Source organism: Tachypleus tridentatus, chromosome 6 (genome assembly GCF_004210375.1).
Source record: "Tachypleus tridentatus isolate NWPU-2018 chromosome 6, ASM421037v1, whole genome shotgun sequence".
NCBI classification, from domain to species: Eukaryota; Metazoa; Arthropoda; class Merostomata; order Xiphosura; family Limulidae; genus Tachypleus; species Tachypleus tridentatus.
The window spans coordinates 125,961,360-125,983,909 of record NC_134830.1 but is presented as its reverse complement, the minus strand read 5'-3'; the positions used below and the strand labels follow the sequence as shown (position 1 = coordinate 125,983,909).

At 34.7% G+C, this 22,550-nt stretch overlaps 4 non-coding genes across 4 annotated transcripts; all 4 read left to right on the top strand.

Moving 5' to 3' along the window:
* Positions 1-3,568: 3,568 nt before the first annotated feature.
* Positions 3,569-3,642, top strand: TRNAI-AAU (transfer RNA isoleucine (anticodon AAU)). Its single transcript has one exon. It is a non-coding gene; the product is annotated as a tRNA-Ile (tRNA).
* A 4,831-nt stretch (positions 3,643-8,473) lies between these two features.
* TRNAI-AAU (transfer RNA isoleucine (anticodon AAU)) lies at positions 8,474-8,547 on the top strand. The gene has a single exon. It is a non-coding gene; the product is annotated as a tRNA-Ile (tRNA).
* A 4,826-nt stretch (positions 8,548-13,373) lies between these two features.
* Positions 13,374-13,447, top strand: TRNAI-AAU (transfer RNA isoleucine (anticodon AAU)). The gene has a single exon. It is a non-coding gene; the product is annotated as a tRNA-Ile (tRNA).
* Positions 13,448-18,282: 4,835 nt separating this feature from the next.
* On the top strand, positions 18,283-18,356 carry TRNAI-AAU (transfer RNA isoleucine (anticodon AAU)). The gene has a single exon. It is a non-coding gene; the product is annotated as a tRNA-Ile (tRNA).
* The last annotated feature ends 4,194 nt before the right edge of the window (positions 18,357-22,550 follow it).

Here is a 22,550-nt window from a genome sequence, read left to right as displayed (position 1 = left end):
TTAAGTATGTAAATTTTCTTAAACTATAGACATCTGTATTAATGTGCCGACGTGCTGGATTTGCAGTTCCTGCTCTTTGCATCCATCTTCACAAAGGTTTATTCGTTTAATGTGTTGAGTTAGATTTTATATTTGCCTGAACATTTTAATATTCGTCCTGCAACATATTTTCGTCGTTAAAGACGTTTACAAAGACAGAAATGATGATGCATTTTGTGTATTAAATTTTCGGACATTATTTATAGAATGACCTGATAAATTGCTACTTCAAATTTTTATTACGTCACAGTGACACTCATGTAGTATCAACTACCCTAGTAATTTGAGTAGCTAACCCTTCGTATGCCTTATAGTAAAGAGATGTTTAGAATCTCACTATACTGCTCTGTTATAATTAATTTATTTTTGTCTTCTTGAAACCTCAAATAATAGAAAACACTTCAGAGCTATTTTTCAAAAATGTTTACGATGATATATTTTACCTTTTAAAATAGACATTTTAATATTATCTGGTAAATACTTTTGTACTATTTTAATACAAATTTTAAAACTTTTAATTTGTTTACGACATCAAGGCTATTAGAAAGCCTATATATTTCACAAGTACTTCACGTGTGGCGCGAAAGAAATATGCCACAACTCTATTGATAATAAACTTTGATTAAATTTTGTTAAATGGCGTGCCTGTTTCGAAAGGTGTAACGGATTTATCATGATTCGTTTATTTTAGTGCTTTCCCTTGTTTTTATATAGTTTTCTTTTCTGCATGTTACGTATATTGTGGAAGAATGAAAACAATACTAATGGACAATTATGTGCTTGAATAGTATAACAATACTTTTCATTTAATTCTAGAAAACAGATATGAAGCACTTAGAATGAAATAAAAGATCTGAAGAACTAAGTAACATTATCAACGTTACCGAAAAAAAAATAAGACGCGTAAAATTTTTTTTCACTGTCACAAGAAAACAAGTTAAAAGAAATACTTTAGAAAAGAAGGAAAGATCGTCGGAAAAAGGAAAATAAGACATTATTAGTTAGATTGGTTGAAATGAAAAAAGGATTGAGACCGAAAAATAAAAGGAAAAAATAATCTAATGGAGAGAGCACAGAGGATAAAGAGATACAAAAAAATGGATAAAACCGCTAATGAACGCAATCAGAGGCAAGAAATGAGACAAAATAAACGACAGATTAGACATTTTGGAGAAATGCAGAGAATTAAATAAAACAATGTATGGCTCCAGAAACGAAAAAAAAAAGAACGAGAGACATATAAGCAAAGATATTAGAGGCATACCACCAATCAACTTCGAAGAAGCGGAAAATGTAAAAGAACACGACTCTTGGAAATAATTAAATAATGGTGTTAAACCGAGAACCATTCCAGCCAACAAATTAAATGCATGAGTACGTTGTTAGAAACGTTTGTCAGATCACACGCCACTGAAAACAAATGAGGGAAAGTTCCACTTTTCTCTATCCTATCTGTGATATAGTACAAATGTAGTTTGTAAATAATATTATAACCACTACTTATTAAATTTATGAAAAAAAAACGTGTCAATTGATGTGACTGACCTTGAGTTTTGTAAACATCAAAGGCAACTAGAAGGAAACTAAGTAGTTTTCTGGATACCGTGTTTATACAAAAAGTGCTTAGAATCAGACTACACAAAAGCTTTGAAAATTCCAACATTAAAATACAAAAGTAGGAAATGAATAATGTGTCTACATATTATACTTCTTCCTACTAATTTCGACTTTAAAATCTACTGACCTTACGTGGTCAAGAAACACTAAATGCTTCTTGTTCCAAAGAATGATCAATAGCACAAACTTTAAACTAAAAACCACATTTAAATACAAGAAAATAAATCTCTTTATCTATGATGTAATGTAGTACAACGCACAATGAAAAGATCTTTCATGATAAACATAATAGCAGTGATATTTGAAAGCATTAAAAGTTATTTATTTGTTATTTTTTGAATTTCGCGCAAAACTACTCAAGGGCTATCTGTGCTAGCCGTCCCTAATTTAGCAGTATAAGACTAGAGGGAAGACAACTTGTCATCATCCCCGACCGCCAACTCTTGGGCTACACTTTTACCAACGAATAATGGGATTGACCGTCACATTATAACGCCTCTACAGCTTAAAGGGCGAGCATGTTTGGTGCGACCGGGACTCGAAGTATTAAAAGATACAAAAGAAAAACTTGAATATACATGCTGGCTTCATACACACGAAGAAAAACAAAAGACTTTCAGATGATAAAAATAATCCACAAATACAGATATATATTTACACCAAAGAAACGCCTTTAACATAGGAAAACGAAAATACATAACACAAACTATTCACTGTCGACCGAGCCATAGCCAACATGAGCGACACTCAATTCAACGATAACAGTACTAATCGACAGATGGCTCGGCGACAACCCGTTTGCCGAGAATATCACTTGCCGACAACTTCTTCTTTGTGGGTATTTGGGTATGTTGGATTTCAGATACCCAGGAGGGTCCGTTGCAAATGACCTCTTCTTCCATCCCTAACTTTAATGTCGACTACTACTATATTTTCGTTGGAGTGATTTAGGGCCAGAGTAACCCACAGTACTCCGGCCCTTTTCAAGGCAATATATGAACATTGCCTTGAGATGCTATTTTTTTTTTGACATTATGAATTATTTTTTTTTGATTTTCTGTTTTTATACTTTTCGTTATTACTTTTAATTTTTTAAATCTATTTATATTCTGAAATATTTAATAAAATATAAAAAAAAAAAAAGTAAAGAAAGGAAATAAAGCTACGAATATTATACTAATTCTAATCGTCAAGTGCTTGGTGATCAGCTTCATTTATATTTCTTAAATATGTATTTATTGGAGAGAGATGCTGAGGACTATGTTCATCACGTACGTAGTATCTGTCAAGATCCCACAATAAAAATTTTTATGTCAATTCTTATTAAAATAATTCAGTGCACTATGGAAGAGCCTGTCGAAAATTCTGTCTGTGTTTGCATACTTGTGCATGAATGTGGACGAAGTACGAGGGGTACTTTATAAGCTGAGGTTAAGATTGAATTTTGTATTTTTCCTAGTTTGTGTAATTGTTTTTGTGATATGTTTATCCAGGCTGGACATGTGTATTCTATTATGGGTATTATGTATTTTTTGTAGATTTTATTATATTATTTGTTAATGTGCCTTGATTTTAACCGAATATGCTTCTAGCCAAATTTGCTCTTTCCCAGATTCTAGTTAGGATATTGTTAGTATGCTGTATCCACGTTAAGTTGATGTCGTAAGTTAATCCTAAATATTTAACCGAGGGAGCAGTCCGTCAAAGTGATCCGATCATGTGTAACTTTCGTCTAGTATTGTTTCAGTATTCTTTCTCTGGCGAATAGTATTAGTTGGATTTTCAGAATTTTTATCTTTATTTTGACATTCTGGCAGTATTCTTCTAAGTTATTCAGGACTGCTTGTAAGTTTGTTGCTGCTAATGAAAAGAAAGAAATATTTTCCATATTGCCAGATGTTTTGGATTCATTGGCCTGTTAGCTCAGTTGGTTAGAGCGTCGTGCTAATAACGCGAAGGTCGTGGGTTCGATCCCCATACAGGCCATTTATGAGTTATTACTTTTCCGACACATTTTGTGATTCCCAGCAAAGACACCAAGCCAGCTGGACCATGTTTATCTCTCTGCTAACATGATGTTTTCATTGCGTGAACCTACTTCACTTATCCTGCCGTTAGTCGACCTCTCTCTACGCACTCTCAGCGTCACATATCGCCACGTTTATTGGTGAGGCTCAGCCTGGTGCAATCATCGACCATTCCAGAATTCGAAAAACACGCCGAAGAGGTATTCTTTTCCATCATTCTACACCAGGAGACTTATCACACGTATGCAAGCACTGGAGGGCACAAGTCAAAGTCAGTTAGACCCACACCGACAGGTTCTCTGTTTTTCTCAAAGGATTTCATCCCACAGAATTCAAACATTCCCTGGAAAGCCACAGCAAGATCGAGATATACATAGTACACAGAATTTTCTCCAAAATTTCAATCAATCTACCAAATTTATGAAGATAGTAACTACTTCGAAGCACAGTGCCGTCTGCGTTTTACGCAACTGATGCTATTACCATTTATTCCATTTCAGTGCCCAAAGTCGTCGCTGTTGCTCATTCAAGCCAAGGATACCCAAACACGCCATTCAAACACAAAATACTCCACCAACTTACGACTCACAAAATCCAGTCATCGATATAACACAGCTGAAGAAACAATCTACAAGCAAGATTACCGAAACAGACTTCTACAGTTTACGATCACTAAGCACTCAGACTGTAACTCTAGATAACAATAAGTGTGACGCCTCAAGATCAAATGAACAGTTCTGTACAACAAACGAAGAATTTCAAACCAACATCGACAGCAACCATCAAGCAATCCAGAGAAAAGAAGACAACAAGCGATTCACCAGAGCCTCTTGCAAACATCCGCAAGAAATCCAGCCATCTGTACCAGCTACGTCACGCACACGGTCTTCCAGATAACCTGAGACCATTATCGCACAGTAGGTTGATAATGATCACACCAAGCAAAAATACCAATGTCGGTTTTCTTGAATCTAACCTTATCGACTTCCTACAAACGTCAAGTCTCTTCTAACACTAATCTGTGTTGTTTCCTCTATACCACAGCTATTTTACGTTAACATCCGTGTATCTTTTCTCCTACAGGTTGCTTTCGGGCACGGTCAGGGCATTTTTATTCGGAGCCCTGGACCTGAAAGGGGGTTTTACCGAGTACTTTCGCTTCTCCCCTACAGCAAAATTCAGTTTCATTGCATCTGTTGATCCCAACACTGAAAAGAGGCCCATCATTAAGTATGTAAATTTTCTTAAACTATAGACATCTGTATTAATGTGCCGACGTGCTGGATTTGCAGTTCCCTGCTCTTTGCATCCATCTTCACAAAGGTTTATTCGTTTAATGTGTTGAGTTAGATTTTATATTTGCCTGAACATTTTAATATTCGTCCTGCAACATATTTTCGTCGTTAAAGACGTTTACAAAGACAGAAATGATGATGCATTTTGTGTATTAAATTTTCGGACATTATTTATAGAATGACCTGATAAATTGCTACTTCAAATTTTTATTACGTCACAGTGACACTCATGTAGTATCAACTACCCTAGTAATTTGAGTAGCTAACCCTTCGTATGCCTTATAGTAAAGAGATGTTTAGAATCTCACTATACTGCTCTGTTATAATTAATTTATTTTTGTCTTCTTGAAACCTCAAATAATAGAAAACACTTCAGAGCTATTTTTCAAAATGTTTACGATGATATATTTTACCTTTTAAAATAGACATTTTAATATTATCTGGTAAATACTTTTGTACTATTTTAATACAAATTTTAAAACTTTTAATTTGTTTACGACATCAAGGCTATTAGAAAGCCTATATATTTCACAAGTACTTCACGTGTGGCGCGAAAGAAATATGCCACAACTCTATTGATAATAAACTTTGATTAAATTTTGTTAAATGGCGTGCCTGTTTCGAAAGGTGTAACGGATTTATCATGATTCGTTTATTTTAGTGCTTTCCCTTGTTTTTATATAGTTTTCTTTTCTGCATGTTACGTATATTGTGGAAGAATAAAAACAATACTAATGGAGAATTATGTGCTTGAATAGTATAACAATACTTTTCATTTAATTCTAGAAAACAGATATGAAGCACTTAGAATGAAATAAAAGATCTGAAGAACTAAGTAACATTATCAACGTTACCGAAAAAAAAATAAGACGCGTAAAATTTTTTTTCACTGTCACAAGAAAACAAGTTAAAAGAAATACTTTAGAAAAGAAGGAAAGATCGTCGGAAAAAGGAAAATAAGACATTATTAGTTAGATTGGTTGAAATGAAAAAAGGATTGAGACCGAAAAATAAAAGGAAAAAATAATCTAATGGAGAGAGCACAGAGGATAAAGAGATACAAAAAAATGGATAAAACCGCTAATGAACGCAATCAGAGGCAAGAAATGAGACAAAATAAACGACAGATTAGACATTTTGGAGAAATGCAGAGAATTAAATAAAACAATGTATGGCTCCAGAAACAAAAAAAAAAAAAAGAACGAGAGACATATAAGCAAAGATATTAGAGGCATACCACCAATCAACTTCGAAGAAGCGGAAAATGTAAAAGAACACGACTCTTGGAAATAATTAAATAATGGTGTTAAACCGAGAACCATTCCAGCCAACAAATTAAATGCATGAGTACGTTGTTAGAAACGTTTGTCAGATCACACGCCACTGAAAACAAATGAGGGAAAGTTCCACTTTTCTCTATCCTATCTGTGATATAGTACAAATGTAGTTTGTAAATAATATTATAACCACTACTTATTAAATTTATGAAAAAAAAACGTGTCAATTGATGTGACTGACCTTGAGTTTTTAAACATCAAAGGCAACTAGAAGGAAACTAAGTAGTTTTCATACCGTGTTTATACAAAAGTGCTTAGAATCAGACTACACAAAAGCTTTGAAAATTCCAACATTAAAATACAAAAGTAGGAAATGAATAATGTGTCTACATATTATACTTCTTCCTACTAATTTCGACTTTAAAATCTACTGACCTTACGTGGTCAAGAAACACTAAATGCTTCTTGTTCCAAAGAATGATCAATAGCACAAACTTTAAACTAAAAACCACATTTAAATACAAGAAAATAAATCTCTTTATCTATGATGTAATGTAGTACAACGCACAATGAAAAGATCTTTCATGATAAACATAATAGCAGTGATATTTGAAAGCATTAAAAGTTATTTATTTGTTATTTTTTGAATTTCGCGCAAAACTACTCAAGGGCTATCTGTGCTAGCCGTCCCTAATTTAGCAGTATAAGACTAGAGGGAAGACAACTTGTCATCATCCCCGACCGCCAACTCTTGGGCTACACTTTTACCAACGAATAATGGGATTGACCGTCACATTATAACGCCTCTACAGCTTAAAGGGCGAGCATGTTTGGTGCGACCGGGACTCGAAGTATTAAAAGATACAAAAGAAAAACTTGAATATACATGCTGGCTTCATACACACGAAGAAAAACAAAAGACTTTCAGATGATAAAATAATCCACAAATACAGATATATATTTACACCAAAGAAACGCCTTTAACATAGAAAACGAAAATACATAACACAAACTATTCACTGTCGACCGAGCCATAGCCAACATGAGCGACACTCAATTCAACGATAACAGTACTAATCGACAGATGGCTCGGCGACAACCCGTTTGCCGAGAATATCACTTGCCGACAACTTCTTCTTTGTGGGTATTTGGGTATGTTGGATTTCAGATACCCAGGAGGGTCCGTTGCAAATGACCTCTTCTTCCATCCCTAACTTTAATGTCGACTACTACTATATTTTCGTTGGAGTGATTTAGGGCCAGAGTAACCCACAGTACTCCGGCCCTTTTCAAGGCAATATATGAACATTGCCTTGAGATGCTATTTTTTTGACATTATGAATTATTTTTTTTTTGATTTTCTGTTTTTATACTTTTCGTTATTACTTTTAATTTTTTTAAATCTATTTATATTCTGAAATATTTAATAAAATAAGAAAAAAGAAAAAGTAAAGAAAGGAAATAAAGCTACGAATATTATACTAATTCTAATCGTCAAGTGCTTGGTGATCAGCTTCATTTATATTTCTTAAATATGTATTTATTGGAGAGAGATGCTGAGGACTATGTTCATCACGTACGTAGTATCTGTCAAGATCCCACAATAAAAATTTTTTATGTCAATTCTTATTAAAATAATTCAGTGCACTATGGAAGAGCCTGTCGATAATTCTGTCTGTGTTTGCATACTTGTGCATGAATGTGGACGAAGTACGAGGGGTACTTTATAAGCTGAGGTTAAGATTGAATTTTGTATTTTTCCTAGTTTGTGTAATTGTTTTTGTGATATGTTTATCCAGGCTGGACATGTGTATTCTATTATGGGTATTATGTATTTTTTGTAGATTTTATTATATTATTTGTTAATGTGCCTTGATTTTAACCGAATATGCTTCTAGCCAAATTTGCTCTTTCCCAGATTCTAGTTAGGATATTGTTAGTATGCTGTATCCACGTTAAGTTGATGTCGTAAGTTAATCCTAAATATTTAACCGAGGGAGCAGTCCGTCAAAGTGATCCGATCATGTGTAACTTTCGTCTAGTATTGTTTCAGTATTCTTTCTCTGGCGAATAGTATTAGTTGGATTTTCAGAATTTTTATCTTTATTTTGACATTCTGGCAGTATTCTTCTAAGTTATTCAGGACTGCTTGTAAGTTTGTTGCTGCTAATGAAAAGAAAGAAATATTTTCCATATTGCCAGATGTTTTGGATTCATTGGCCTGTTAGCTCAGTTGGTTAGAGCGTCGTGCTAATAACGCGAAGGTCGTGGGTTCGATCCCCATACAGGCCATTTATGAGTTATTACTTTTCCGACACATTTTGTGATTCCCAGCAAAGACACCAAGCCAGCTGGACCATGTTTATCTCTCTGCTAACATGATGTTTTCATTGCGTGAACCTACTTCACTTATCCTGCCGTTAGTCGACCTCTCTCTACGCACTCTCAGCGTCACATATCGCCACGTTTATTGGTGAGGCTCAGCCTGGTGCAATCATCGACCATTCCAGAATTCGAAAACACGCCGAAGAGGTATTCTTTTCCATCATTCTACACCAGGAGACTTATCACACGTATGCAAGCACTGGAGGGCACAAGTCAAAGTCAGTTAGACCCACACCGACAGGTTCTCTGTTTTTCTCAAAGGACTTCATCCCACAGAATTCAAACATTCCCTGGAAAGCCACAGCAAGATCGAGATATACATAGTACACAGAATTTTCTCCAAAATTTCAATCAATCTACCAAATTTATGAAGATAGTAACTACTTCGAAGCACAGTGCCGTCTGCGTTTTACGCAACTGATGCTATTACCATTTATTCCATTTCAGTGCCCAAAGTCGTCGCTGTTGCTCATTCAAGCCAAGGATACCCAAACACGCCATTCAAACACAAAATACTCCACCAACTTACGACTCACAAAATCCAGTCATCGATATAACACAGCTGAAGAAACAATCTACAAGCAAGATTACCGAAACAGACTTCTACAGTTTACGATCACTAAGCACTCAGACTGTAACTCTAGATAACAATAAGTGTGACGCCTCAAGATCAAATGAACAGTTCTGTACAACAAACGAAGAATTTCAAACCAACATCGACAGCAACCATCAAGCAATCCAGAGAAAAGAAGACAACAAGCGATTCACCAGAGCCTCTTGCAAACATCCGCAAGAAATCCAGCCATCTGTACCAGCTACGTCACGCACACGGTCTTCCAGATAACCTGAGACCATTATCGCACAGTAGGTTGATAATGATCACACCAAGCAAAAATACCAATGTCGGTTTTCTTGAATCTAACCTTATCGACTTCCTACAAACGTCAAGTCTCTTCTAACACTAATCTGTGTTGTTTCCTCTATACCACAGCTATTTTACGTTAACATCCGTGTATCTTTTCTCCTACAGGTTGCTTTCGGGCACGGTCAGGGCATTTTTATTCGGAGCCCTGGACCTGAAAGGGGGTTTTACCGAGTACTTTCGCTTCTCCCCTACAGCAAAATTCAGTTTCATTGCATCTGTTGATCCCAACACTGAAAAGAGGCCCATCATTAAGTATGTAAATTTTCTTAAACTATAGACATCTGTATTAATGTGCCGACGTGCTGGATTTGCAGTTCCCTGCTCTTTGCATCCATCTTCACAAAGGTTTATTCGTTTAATGTGTTGAGTTAGATTTTATATTTGCCTGAACATTTTAATATTCGTCCTGCAACATATTTTCGTCGTTAAAGACGTTTACAAAGACAGAAATGATGATGCATTTTGTGTATTAAATTTTCGGACATTATTTATAGAATGACCTGATAAATTGCTACTTCAAATTTTTATTACGTCACAGTGACACTCATGTAGTATCAACTACCCTAGTAATTTGAGTAGCTAACCCTTCGTATGCCTTATAGTAAAGAGATGTTTAGAATCTCACTATACTGCTCTGTTATAATTAATTTATTTTTGTCTTCTTGAAACCTCAAATAATAGAAAACACTTCAGAGCTATTTTTCAAAAATGTTTACGATGATATATTTTACCTTTTAAAATAGACATTTTAATATTATCTGGTAAATACTTTTGTACTATTTTAATACAAATTTTAAAACTTTTAATTTGTTTACGACATCAAGGCTATTAGAAAGCCTATATATTTCACAAGTACTTCACGTGTGGCGCGAAAGAAATATGCCACAACTCTATTGATAATAAACTTTGATTAAATTTTGTTAAATGGCGTGCCTGTTTCGAAAGGTGTAACGGATTTATCATGATTCGTTTATTTTAGTGCTTTCCCTTGTTTTTATATAGTTTTCTTTTCTGCATGTTACGTATATTGTGGAAGAATGAAAACAATACTAATGGACAATTATGTGCTTGAATAGTATAACAATACTTTTCATTTAATTCTAGAAAACAGATATGAAGCACTTAGAATGAAATAAAAGATCTGAAGAACTAAGTAACATTATCAACGTTACCGAAACAAAAATAAGACGCGTAAAATTTTTTTTCACTGTCACAAGAAAACAAGTTAAAAGAAATACTTTAGAAAAGAAGGAAAGATCATCGGAAAAAGGAAAATAAGACATTATTAGTTAGATTGGTTGAAATGAAAAAGGATTGAGACCGAAAAATAAAAGGAAAAATAATCTAATGGAGAGAGCACAGAGGATAAAGAGATACAAAAAAATGGATAAAACCGCTAATGAACGCAATCAGAGGCAAGAAATGAGACAAAATAAACGACAGATTAGACATTTTGGAGAAATGCAGAGAATTAAATAAAACAATGTATGGCTCCAGAAACGAAAAAAAAAGAACGAGAGACATATAAGCAAAGATATTAGAGGCATACCACCAATCAACTTCGAAGAAGCGGAAAATGTAAAAGAACACGACTCTTGGAAATAATTAAATAATGGTGTTAAACCGAGAACCATTCCAGCCAACAAATTAAATGCATGAGTACGTTGTTAGAAACGTTTGTCAGATCACACGCCACTGAAAACAAATGAGGGAAAGTTCCACTTTTCTCTATCCTATCTGTGATATAGTACAAATGTAGTTTGTAAATAATATTATAACCACTACTTATTAAATTTATGAAAAAAAACGTGTCAATTGATGTGACTGACCTTGAGTTTTGTAAACATCAAAGGCAACTAGAAGGAAACTAAGTAGTTTTCTGGATACCGTGTTTATACAAAAAGTGCTTAGAATCAGACTACACAAAAGCTTTGAAAATTCCAACATTAAAATACAAAAGTAGGAAATGAATAATGTGTCTACATATTATACTTCTTCCTACTAATTTCGACTTTAAAATCTACTGACCTTACGTGGTCAAGAAACACTAAATGCTTCTTGTTCCAAAGAATGATCAATAGCACAAACTTTAAACTAAAAACCACATTTAAATACAAGAAAATAAATCTCTTTATCTATGATGTAATGTAGTACAACGCACAATGAAAAGATCTTTCATGATAAACATAATAGCAGTGATATTTGAAAGCATTAAAAGTTATTTATTTGTTATTTTTTGAATTTCGCGCAAAACTACTCAAGGGCTATCTGTGCTAGCCGTCCCTAATTTAGCAGTATAAGACTAGAGGGAAGACAACTTGTCATCATCCCCGACCGCCAACTCTTGGGCTACACTTTTACCAACGAATAATGGGATTGACCGTCACATTATAACGCCTCTACAGCTTAAAGGGCGAGCATGTTTGGTGCGACCGGGACTCGAAGTATTAAAAGATACAAAAGAAAAACTTGAATATACATGCTGGCTTCATACACACGAAGAAAAACAAAAGACTTTCAGATGATAAAAATAATCCACAAATACAGATATATATTTACACCAAAGAAACGCCTTTAACATAGAAAACGAAAATACATAACACAAACTATTCACTGTCGACCGAGCCATAGCCAACATGAGCGACACTCAATTCAACGATAACAGTACTAATCGACAGATGGCTCGGCGACAACCCGTTTGCCGAGAATATCACTTGCCGACAACTTCTTCTTTGTGGGTATTTGGGTATGTTGGATTTCAGATACCCAGGAGGGTCCGTTGCAAATGACCTCTTCTTCCATCCCTAACTTTAATGTCGACTACTACTATATTTTCGTTGAGTGATTTAGGGCCAGAGTAACCCACAGTACTCCGGCCCTTTTCAAGGCAATATATGAACATTGCCTTGAGATGCTATTTTTTTGACATTATGAATTATTTTTTTTTGATTTTCTGTTTTATACTTTTCGTTATTACTTTTAATTTTTTAAATCTATTTATATTCTGAAATATTTAATAAAATAAGAAAAAAGAAAAAGTAAAGAAAGGAAATAAAGCTACGAATATTATACTAATTCTAATCGTCAAGTGCTTGGTGATCAGCTTCATTTATATTTCTTAAATATGTATTTATTGGAGAGAAATGCTGAGGACTATGTTCATCACGTACGTAGTATCTGTCAAGATCCCAGAATATAAAAATTTTATGTCAATTCTTATTAAAATAATTCAGTGCACTATGGAAGAGCCTGTCGAAAATTCTGTCTGTGTTTGCATACTTGTGCATGAATGGGGACGAAGTACGAGGGGTACTTTATAAGCTGAGGTTAAGATTGAATTTTGTATTTTTCCTAGTTTGTGTAATTGTTTTTGTGATATGTTTATCCAGGCTGGACATGTGTATTCTATTATGGGTATTATGTATTTTTTGTAGATTTTATTATATTATTTGTTAATGTGCCTTGATTTTAACCGAATATGCTTCTAGCCAAATTTGCTCTTTCCCAGATTCTAGTTAGGATATTGTTAGTATGCTGTATCCACGTTAAGTTGATGTCGTAAGTTAATCCTAAATATTTAACCGAGGGAGCAGTCCGTCAAAGTGATCCGATCATGTGTAACTTTCGTCTAGTATTGTTTCAGTATTCTTTCTCTGGCGAATAGTATTAGTTGGATTTTCAGAATTTTTATCTTTATTTTGACATTCTGGCAGTATTCTTCTAAGTTATTCAGGACTGCTTGTAAGTTTGTTGCTGCTAATGAAAAGAAAGAAATATTTTCCATATTGCCAGATGTTTTGGATTCATTGGCCTGTTAGCTCAGTTGGTTAGAGCGTCGTGCTAATAACGCGAAGGTCGTGGGTTCGATCCCCATACAGGCCATTTATGAGTTATTACTTTTCCGACACATTTTGTGATTCCCAGCAAAGACACCAAGCCAGCTGGACCATGTTTATCTCTCTGCTAACATGATGTTTTCATTGCGTGAACCTACTTCACTTATCCTGCCGTTAGTCGACCTCTCTACGCACTCTCAGCGTCACATATCGCCACGTTTATTGGTGAGGCTCAGCCTGGTGCAATCATCGACCATTCCAGAATTCGAAAAACACGCCGAAGAGGTATTCTTTTCCATCATTCTACACCAGGAGACTTATCACACGTATGCAAGCACTGGAGGGCACAAGTCAAAGTCAGTTAGACCCACACCGACAGGTTCTCTGTTTTTCTCAAAGGACTTCATCCCACAGAATTCAAACATTCCCTGGAAAGCCACAGCAAGATCGAGATATACATAGTACACAGAATTTTCTCCAAAAATTTCAATCAATCTACCAAATTTATGAAGATAGTAACTACTTCGAAGCACAGTGCCGTCTGCGTTTTACGCAACTGATGCTATTACCATTTATTCCATTTCAGTGCCCAAAGTCGTCGCTGTTGCTCATTCAAGCCAAGGATACCCAAACGCGCCATTCAAACACAAAATACTCCACCAACTTACGACTCACAAAATCCAGTCATCGATATAACACAGCTGAAGAAACAATCTACAAGCAAGATTACCGAAACAGACTTCTACAGTTTACGATCACTAAGCACTCAGACTGTAACTCTAGATAACAATAAGTGTGACGCCTCAAGATCAAATGAACAGTTCTGTACAACAAACGAAGAATTTCAAACCAACATCGACAGCAACCATCAAGCAATCCAGAGAAAAGAAGACAACAAGCGATTCACCAGAGCCTCTTGCAAACATCCGCAAGAAATCCAGCCATCTGTACCAGCTACGTCACGCACACGGTCTTCCAGATAACCTGAGACCATTATCGCACAGTAGGTTGATAATGATCACACCAAGCAAAAATACCAATGTCGGTTTTCTTGAATCTAACCTTATCGACTTCCTACAAACGTCAAGTCTCTTCTAACACTAATCTGTGTTGTTTCCTCTATACCACAGCTATTTTACGTTAACATCCGTGTATCTTTTCTCCTACAGGTTGCTTTCGGGCACGGTCAGGGCATTTTTATTCGGAGCCCTGGACCTGAAAGGGGGTTTTACCGAGTACTTTCGCTTCTCCCCTACAGCAAAATTCAGTTTCATTGCATCTGTTGATCCCAACACTGAAAAGAGGCCCATCATTAAGTATGTAAATTTTCTTAAACTATAGACATCTGTATTAATGTGCCGACGTGCTGGATTTGCAGTTCCCTGCTCTTTGCATCCATCTTCACAAAGGTTTATTCGTTTAATGTGTTGAGTTAGATTTTATATTTGCCTGAACATTTTAATATTCGTCCTGCAACATATTTTCGTCGTTAAAGACGTTTACAAAGACAGAAATGATGATGCATTTTGTGTATTAAATTTTCGGACATTATTTATAGAATGACCTGATAAATTGCTACTTCAAATTTTTATTACGTCACAGTGACACTCATGTAGTATCAACTACCCTAGTAATTTGAGTAGCTAACCCTTCGTATGCCTTATAGTAAAGAGATGTTTAGAATCTCACTATACTGCTCTGTTATAATTAATTTATTTTTGTCTTCTTGAAACCTCAAATAATAGAAAACACTTCAGAGCTATTTTTCAAAAATGTTTACGATGATATATTTTACCTTTTAAAATAGACATTTTAATATTATCTGGTAAATACTTTTGTACTATTTTAATACAAATTTTAAAACTTTTAATTTGTTTACGACATCAAGGCTATTAGACAGCCTATATATTTCACAAGTACTTCACGTGTGGCGCGAAAGAAATATGCCACAACTCTATTGATAATAAACTTTGATTAAATTTTGTTAAATGGCGTGCCTGTTTCGAAAGGTGTAACGGATTTATCATGATTCGTTTATTTTAGTGCTTTCCCTTGTTTTTATATAGTTTTCTTTTCTGCATGTTACGTATATTGTGGAAGAATGAAAACAATACTAATGGACAATTATGTGCTTGAATAGTATAACAATACTTTTCATTTAATTCTAGAAAACAGATATGAAGCACTTAGAATGAAATAAAAGATCTGAAGAACTAAGTAACATTATCAACGTTACCGAAAAAAAAATAAGACGCGTAAAATTTTTTTTCTGTCACAAGAAAACAAGTTAAAAGAAATACTTTAGAAAAGAAGGAAAGATCGTCGGAAAAAGGAAAATAAGACATTATTAGTTAGATTGGTTGAAATGAAAAAAGGATTGAGACCGAAAAATAAAAGGAAAAAAAAATGTAATGGAGAGAGCACAGAGGATAAAGAGATACAAAAAAAATGGATAAAACCGCTAATGAACGCAATCAGAGGCAAGAAATGAGACAAAATAAACGACAGATTAGACATTTTGGAGAAATGCAGAGAATTAAATAAAACAATGTATGGCTCCAGAAACGAAAAAAAAAAAAGAACGAGAGACATATAAGCAAAGATATTAGAGGCATACCACCAAACAACTTCGAAGAAGCGGAAAATGTAAAAGAACACGACTCTTGGAAATAATTAAATAATGGTGTTAAACCGAGAACCATTCCAGCCAACAAATTAAATGCATGAGTACGTTGTTAGAAACGTTTGTCAGATCACACGCCACTGAAAACAAATGAGGGAAAGTTCCACTTTTCTCTATCCTATCTGTGATATAGTACAAATGTAGTTTGTAAATAATATTATAACCACTACTTATTAAATTTATGAAAAAAAACGTGTCAATTGATGTGACTGACCTTGAGTTTTGTAAACATCAAAGGCAACTAGAAGGAAACTAAGTAGTTTTCTGGATACCGTGTTTATACAAAAAAGTGCTTAGAATCAGACTACACAAAAGCTTTGAAAATTCCAACATTAAAATACAAAAGTAGGAAATGAATAATGTGTCTACATATTATACTTCTTCCTACTAATTTCGACTTTAAAATCTACTGACCTTACGTGGTCAAGAAACACTAAATGCTTCTTGTTCCAAAGAATGATCAATAGCACAAACTTTAAACTAAAAAACCACATTTAAATACAAGAAAATAAATCTCTTTATCTATGATGTAATGTAGTACAACGCACAATGAAAAGATCTTTCATGATAAACATAATAGCAGTGATATTTGAAAGCATTAAAAGTTATTTATTTGTTATTTTTTGAATTTCGCGCAAAACTACTCAAGGGCTATCTGTGCTAGCCGTCCCTAATTTAGCAGTATAAGACTAGAGGGAAGACAACTTGTCATCATCCCCGACCGCCAACTCTTGGGCTACACTTTTACCAACGAATAATGGGATTGACCGTCACATTATAACGCCTCTACAGCTTAAAGGGCGAGCATGTTTGGTGCGACCGGGACTCGAAGTATTAAAAGATACAAAAGAAAAACTTGAATATACATGCTGGCTTCATACACACGAAGAAAAACAAAAGACTTTCAGATGATAAAAATAATCCACAAATACAGATATATATTTACACCAAAGAAACGCCTTTAACATAGAAAAACGAAAATACATAACACAAACTATTCACTGTCGACCGAGCCATAGCCAACATGAGCGACACTCAATTCAACGATAACAGTACTAATCGACAGATGGCTCGGCGACAACCCGTTTGCCGAGAATATCACTTGCCGACAACTTCTTCTTTGTGGGTATTTGGGTATGTTGGATTTCAGATACCCAGGAGGGTCCGTTGCAAATGACCTCTTCTTCCATCCCTAACTTTAATGTCGACTACTACTATATTTTCGTTGGAGTGATTTAGCCAGAGTAACCCACAGTACTCCGGCCCTTTTCAAGGCAATATATGAACATTGCCTTGAGATGCTATTTTTTTGACATTATGAATTATTTTTTTTTTTGATTTTCTGTTTTTATACTTTTCGTTATTACTTTTAATTTTTTAAATCTATTTATATTCTGAAATATTTAATAAAATAAGAAAAAAAAAAAAGTAAAGAAAGGAAATAAAGCTACGAATATTATACTAATTCTAATCGTCAAGTGCTTGGTGATCAGCTTCATTTATATTTCTTAAATATGTATTTATTGGAGAGAGATGCTGAGGACTATGTTCATCACGTACGTAGTATCTGTCAAGATCCCACAATAAAAATTTTTTATGTCAATTCTTATTAAAATAATTCAGTGCACTATGGAAGAGCCTGTCGATAATTCTGTCTGTGTTTGCATACTTGTGCATGAATGTGGACGAAGTACGAGGGGTACTTTATAAGCTGAGGTTAAGATTGAATTTTGTATTTTTCCTAGTTTGTGTAATTGTTTTTGTGATATGTTTATCCAGGCTGGACATGTGTATTCTATTATGGGTATTATGTATTTTTTGTAGATTTTATTATATTATTTGTTAATGTGCCTTGATTTTAACCGAATATGCTTCTAGCCAAATTTGCTCTTTCCCAGATTCTAGTTAGGATATTGTTAGTATGCTGTATCCACGTTAAGTTGATGTCGTAAGTTAATCCTAAATATTTAACCGAGGGAGCAGTCCGTCAAAGTGATCCGATCATGTGTAACTTTCGTCTAGTATTGTTTCAGTATTCTTTCTCTGGCGAATAGTATTAGTTGGATTTTCAGAATTTTTATCTTTATTTTGACATTCTGGCAGTATTCTTCTAAGTTATTCAGGACTGCTTGTAAGTTTGTTGCTGCTAATGAAAAGAAAGAAATATTTTCCATATTGCCAGATGTTTTGGATTCATTGGCCTGTTAGCTCAGTTGGTTAGAGCGTCGTGCTAATAACGCGAAGGTCGTGGGTTCGATCCCCATACAGGCCATTTATGAGTTATTACTTTTCCGACACATTTTGTGATTCCCAGCAAAGACACCAAGCCAGCTGGACCATGTTTATCTCTCTGCTAACATGATGTTTTCATTGCGTGAACCTACTTCACTTATCCTGCCGTTAGTCGACCTCTCTACGCACTCTCAGCGTCACATATCGCCACGTTTATTGGTGAGGCTCAGCCTGGTGCAATCATCGACCATTCCAGAATTCGAAAAACACGCCGAAGAGGTATTCTTTTCCATCATTCTACACCAGGAGACTTATCACACGTATGCAAGCACTGGAGGGCACAAGTCAAAGTCAGTTAGACCCACACCGACAGGTTCTCTGTTTTTCTCAAAGGACTTCATCCCACAGAATTCAAACATTCCCTGGAAAGCCACAGCAAGATCGAGATATACATAGTACACAGAATTTTCTCCAAAAATTTCAATCAATCTACCAAATTTATGAAGATAGTAACTACTTCGAAGCACAGTGCCGTCTGCGTTTTACGCAACTGATGCTATTACCATTTATTCCATTTCAGTGCCCAAAGTCGTCGCTGTTGCTCATTCAAGCCAAGGATACCCAAACGCGCCATTCAAACACAAAATACTCCACCAACTTACGACTCACAAAATCCAGTCATCGATATAACACAGCTGAAGAAACAATCTACAAGCAAGATTACCGAAACAGACTTCTACAGTTTACGATCACTAAGCACTCAGACTGTAACTCTAGATAACAATAAGTGTGACGCCTCAAGATCAAATGAACAGTTCTGTACAACAAACGAAGAATTTCAAACCAACATCGACAGCAACCATCAAGCAATCCAGAGAAAAGAAGACAACAAGCGATTCACCAGAGCCTCTTGCAAACATCCGCAAGAAATCCAGCCATCTGTACCAGCTACGTCACACACACGGTCTTCCAGATAACGTGAGACCATTATCGCACAGTAGGTTGATAATGATCACACCAAGCAAAAATACCAATGTCGGTTTTCTTGAATCTAACCTTATCGACTTCCTACAAACGTCAAGTCTCTTCTAACACTAATCTGTGTTGTTTCCTCTATACCACAGCTATTTTACGTTAACATCCGTGTATCTTTTCTCCTACAGGTTGCTTTCGGGCACGGTCAGGGCATTTTTATTCGGAGCCCTGGACCTGAAAGGGGGTTTTACCGAGTACTTTCGCTTCTCCCCTACAGCAAAATTCAGTTTCATTGCATCTGTTGATCCCAACACTGAAAAGAGGCCCATCATTAAGTATGTCAATTTTCTTAAACTATAGACATCTGTATTAATGTGCCGACGTGCTGGATTTGCAGTTCCCTGCTCTTTGCATCCATCTTCACAAAGGTTTATTCGTTTAATGTGTTGAGTTAGATTTTATATTTGCCTGAACATTTTAATATTCGTCCTGCAACATATTTTCGTCGTTAAAGACGTTTACAAAGACAGAAATGATGATGCATTTTGTGTATTAAATTTTCGGACATTATTTATAGAATGACCTGATAAATTGCTACTTCAAATTTTTATTACGTCACAGTGACACTCATGTAGTATCAACTACCCTAGTAATTTGAGTAGCTAACCCTTCGTATGCCTTATAGTAAAGAGATGTTTAGAATCTCACTATACTGCTCTGTTATAATTTATTTATTTTTTCTTCTTGAAACCTCAAATGGTAGAAAACACTTCAGAGCTATTTTTCAAAAATGTTTACGATGATATATTTTACCTTTTAAAATAGACATTTTAATATTATCTGGTAAATACTTTTGTACTATTTTAATACAAATTTTAAAACTTTTAATTTGTTTACGACATCAAGGCTATTAGACAGCCTATATATTTCACAAAAGTACTTCACGTGTGGCGCGAAAGAAATATGCCACAACTCTATTGATAATAAACTTTGATTAAATTTTGTTAAATGGCGTGCCTGTTTCGAAGGTGTAACGGATTTATCATGATTCGTTTATTTTAGTGCTTTCCCTTGTTTTTATATAGTTTTCTTTTCTGCGCGTTACGTATATTGTGAAGAATGAAAACAATACTAATGGACAATTATTATGTGCTTGAATAGTATAACAATACTTTTCATTTAATTCTAGAAAACAGATATGAAGCACTTAGAATGAAATAAAAGATCTGAAGAACTAAGTAACATTATCAACGTTACCGAAAAAAAAAATAAGACGCGTAAATTTTTTTTCACTGTCACAAGAAAACAAGTTAAAAGAAATACTTTAGAAAAGAAGGAAAGATCGTCGGAAAAAGGAAAATAAGACATTATTAGTTAGATTGGTTGAAATGAAAAAGGATTGAGACCGAAAAATAAAAGGAAAAAAAATAATCTAATGGAGAGCACAGAGGATAAAAGAGATACAAAAAATGGATAAAACCGCTAATGAACGCAATCAGAGGCAAGAAATGAGACAAAATAAACGACAGATTAGACATTTTGGAGAAATGCAGAGAATTAAATAAAACAATGTATGGCTCAGAAACGAAAAAAAAAAGAACGAGACATATAAGCAAAGATATTAGAGGCATACCACCAATCAACTTCGAAGAAGCGGAAAATGTAAAAGAACACGACTCTTGGAAATAATTAAATAATGGTGTTAAACCGAGAACCATTCCAGCCAACAAATTAAATGCATGAGTACGTTGTTAGAAACGTTTGTCAGATCACACGCCACTGAAAACAAATGAGGGAAAGTTCCACTTTCTCTATCCTATCTGTGATATAGTACAAATGTAGTTTGTAAATAATATTATAACCACTACTTATTAAATTTATGAAAAAAAACGTGTCAATTGATGTGACTGACCTTGAGTTTTGTAAACATCAAAGGCAACTAGAAGGAAACTAAGTAGTTTTCGATACCGTGTTTATACAAAAAGTGCTTAGAATCAGACTACACAAAAGCTTTGAAAATTCCAACATTAAAATACAAAAGTAGGAAATGAATAATGTGTCTACATATTATACTTTCTTCCTACTAATTTTTGACTTTAAAATCTACTGACCTTACGTGGTCAAGAAACACTAAATGCTTCTTGTTCCAAAGAATGATCAATAGCACAAACTTTAAACTAAAACCACATTTAAATACAAGAAAAATAAAACTCTTTATCTATACATGTAATGTAGTACAACGCACAATGAAAAAGATCTTTCATGATAAACATAATAGCAGTGATATTTGAAAGCATTAAAAGTTATTTATTTGTTATTTTTGAATTTGCGCAAAACTACTCAGGGCTATCTGTGCTAGCCGTCCCTAATTTAGCAGTATAAGACTAGAGGGAAGACAAGTTTTGTCATCATCCCCGACCGCCAACTCTGGGCTACTTCTTTTACCAACGAATAATGGATTGACCGTCACATTATAACGCCTCTACAGCTTAAAGGGCGAGCATGTTTGGTGACTGGGACTCGAAGTATTAAAAGATACAAAAGAAAAACTTGAATATACATGCTTGGCTTTATACACACGAAGAAAACAAAAAGACTTTCAGATGATAAAAAATAATCCACAAATACAGATATATATTTACACCAAAGAAACGCCTTTAACATAGAAAACGAAAATACATAACACAAACTATTCACTGTCGACCGAGCCATAGCCAACATGAGCGACACTCAATTCAACGATAACAGTACTAATCGACAGATGGTTTCGGCGACAACCCGTTTGCCGAGAATATCACTTGCCGACAACTTTTTCTTTGTGGGTGTTTGGGTATGTTGGATTTCAGATACCCAGGAGGGTCCGTTGCAAATGACCTCCTCTTCCATCCCCAACTAATGTCGACTACTACTATATTTTCGTTGAGGATTTAGGGCCAGTAACCCACAGTACTCCGGCCCTTTCAAGGCAATATATGAACATTGCCTTGAGATGCTATTTTTGACATTATGAATTATTTTTTTGATTTTCTGTTTTATACTTTTCGTTATTACTTTTAATTTTAAATCTATTTATATTCTGAAATATTTAATAAAATAAAGAAAAGAAAAGAAAAGAAGGAAATAAAGCTAATAATATTATACTAATTCTAATCGTCATGTGCTTGGTGATCAGCTTCCATTTATATTTCTTAAATATGTATTTATTGGAGAGATGAGGGACTATGTTCATCACAAAATGTAGTATCTGTCAAGATCCCAC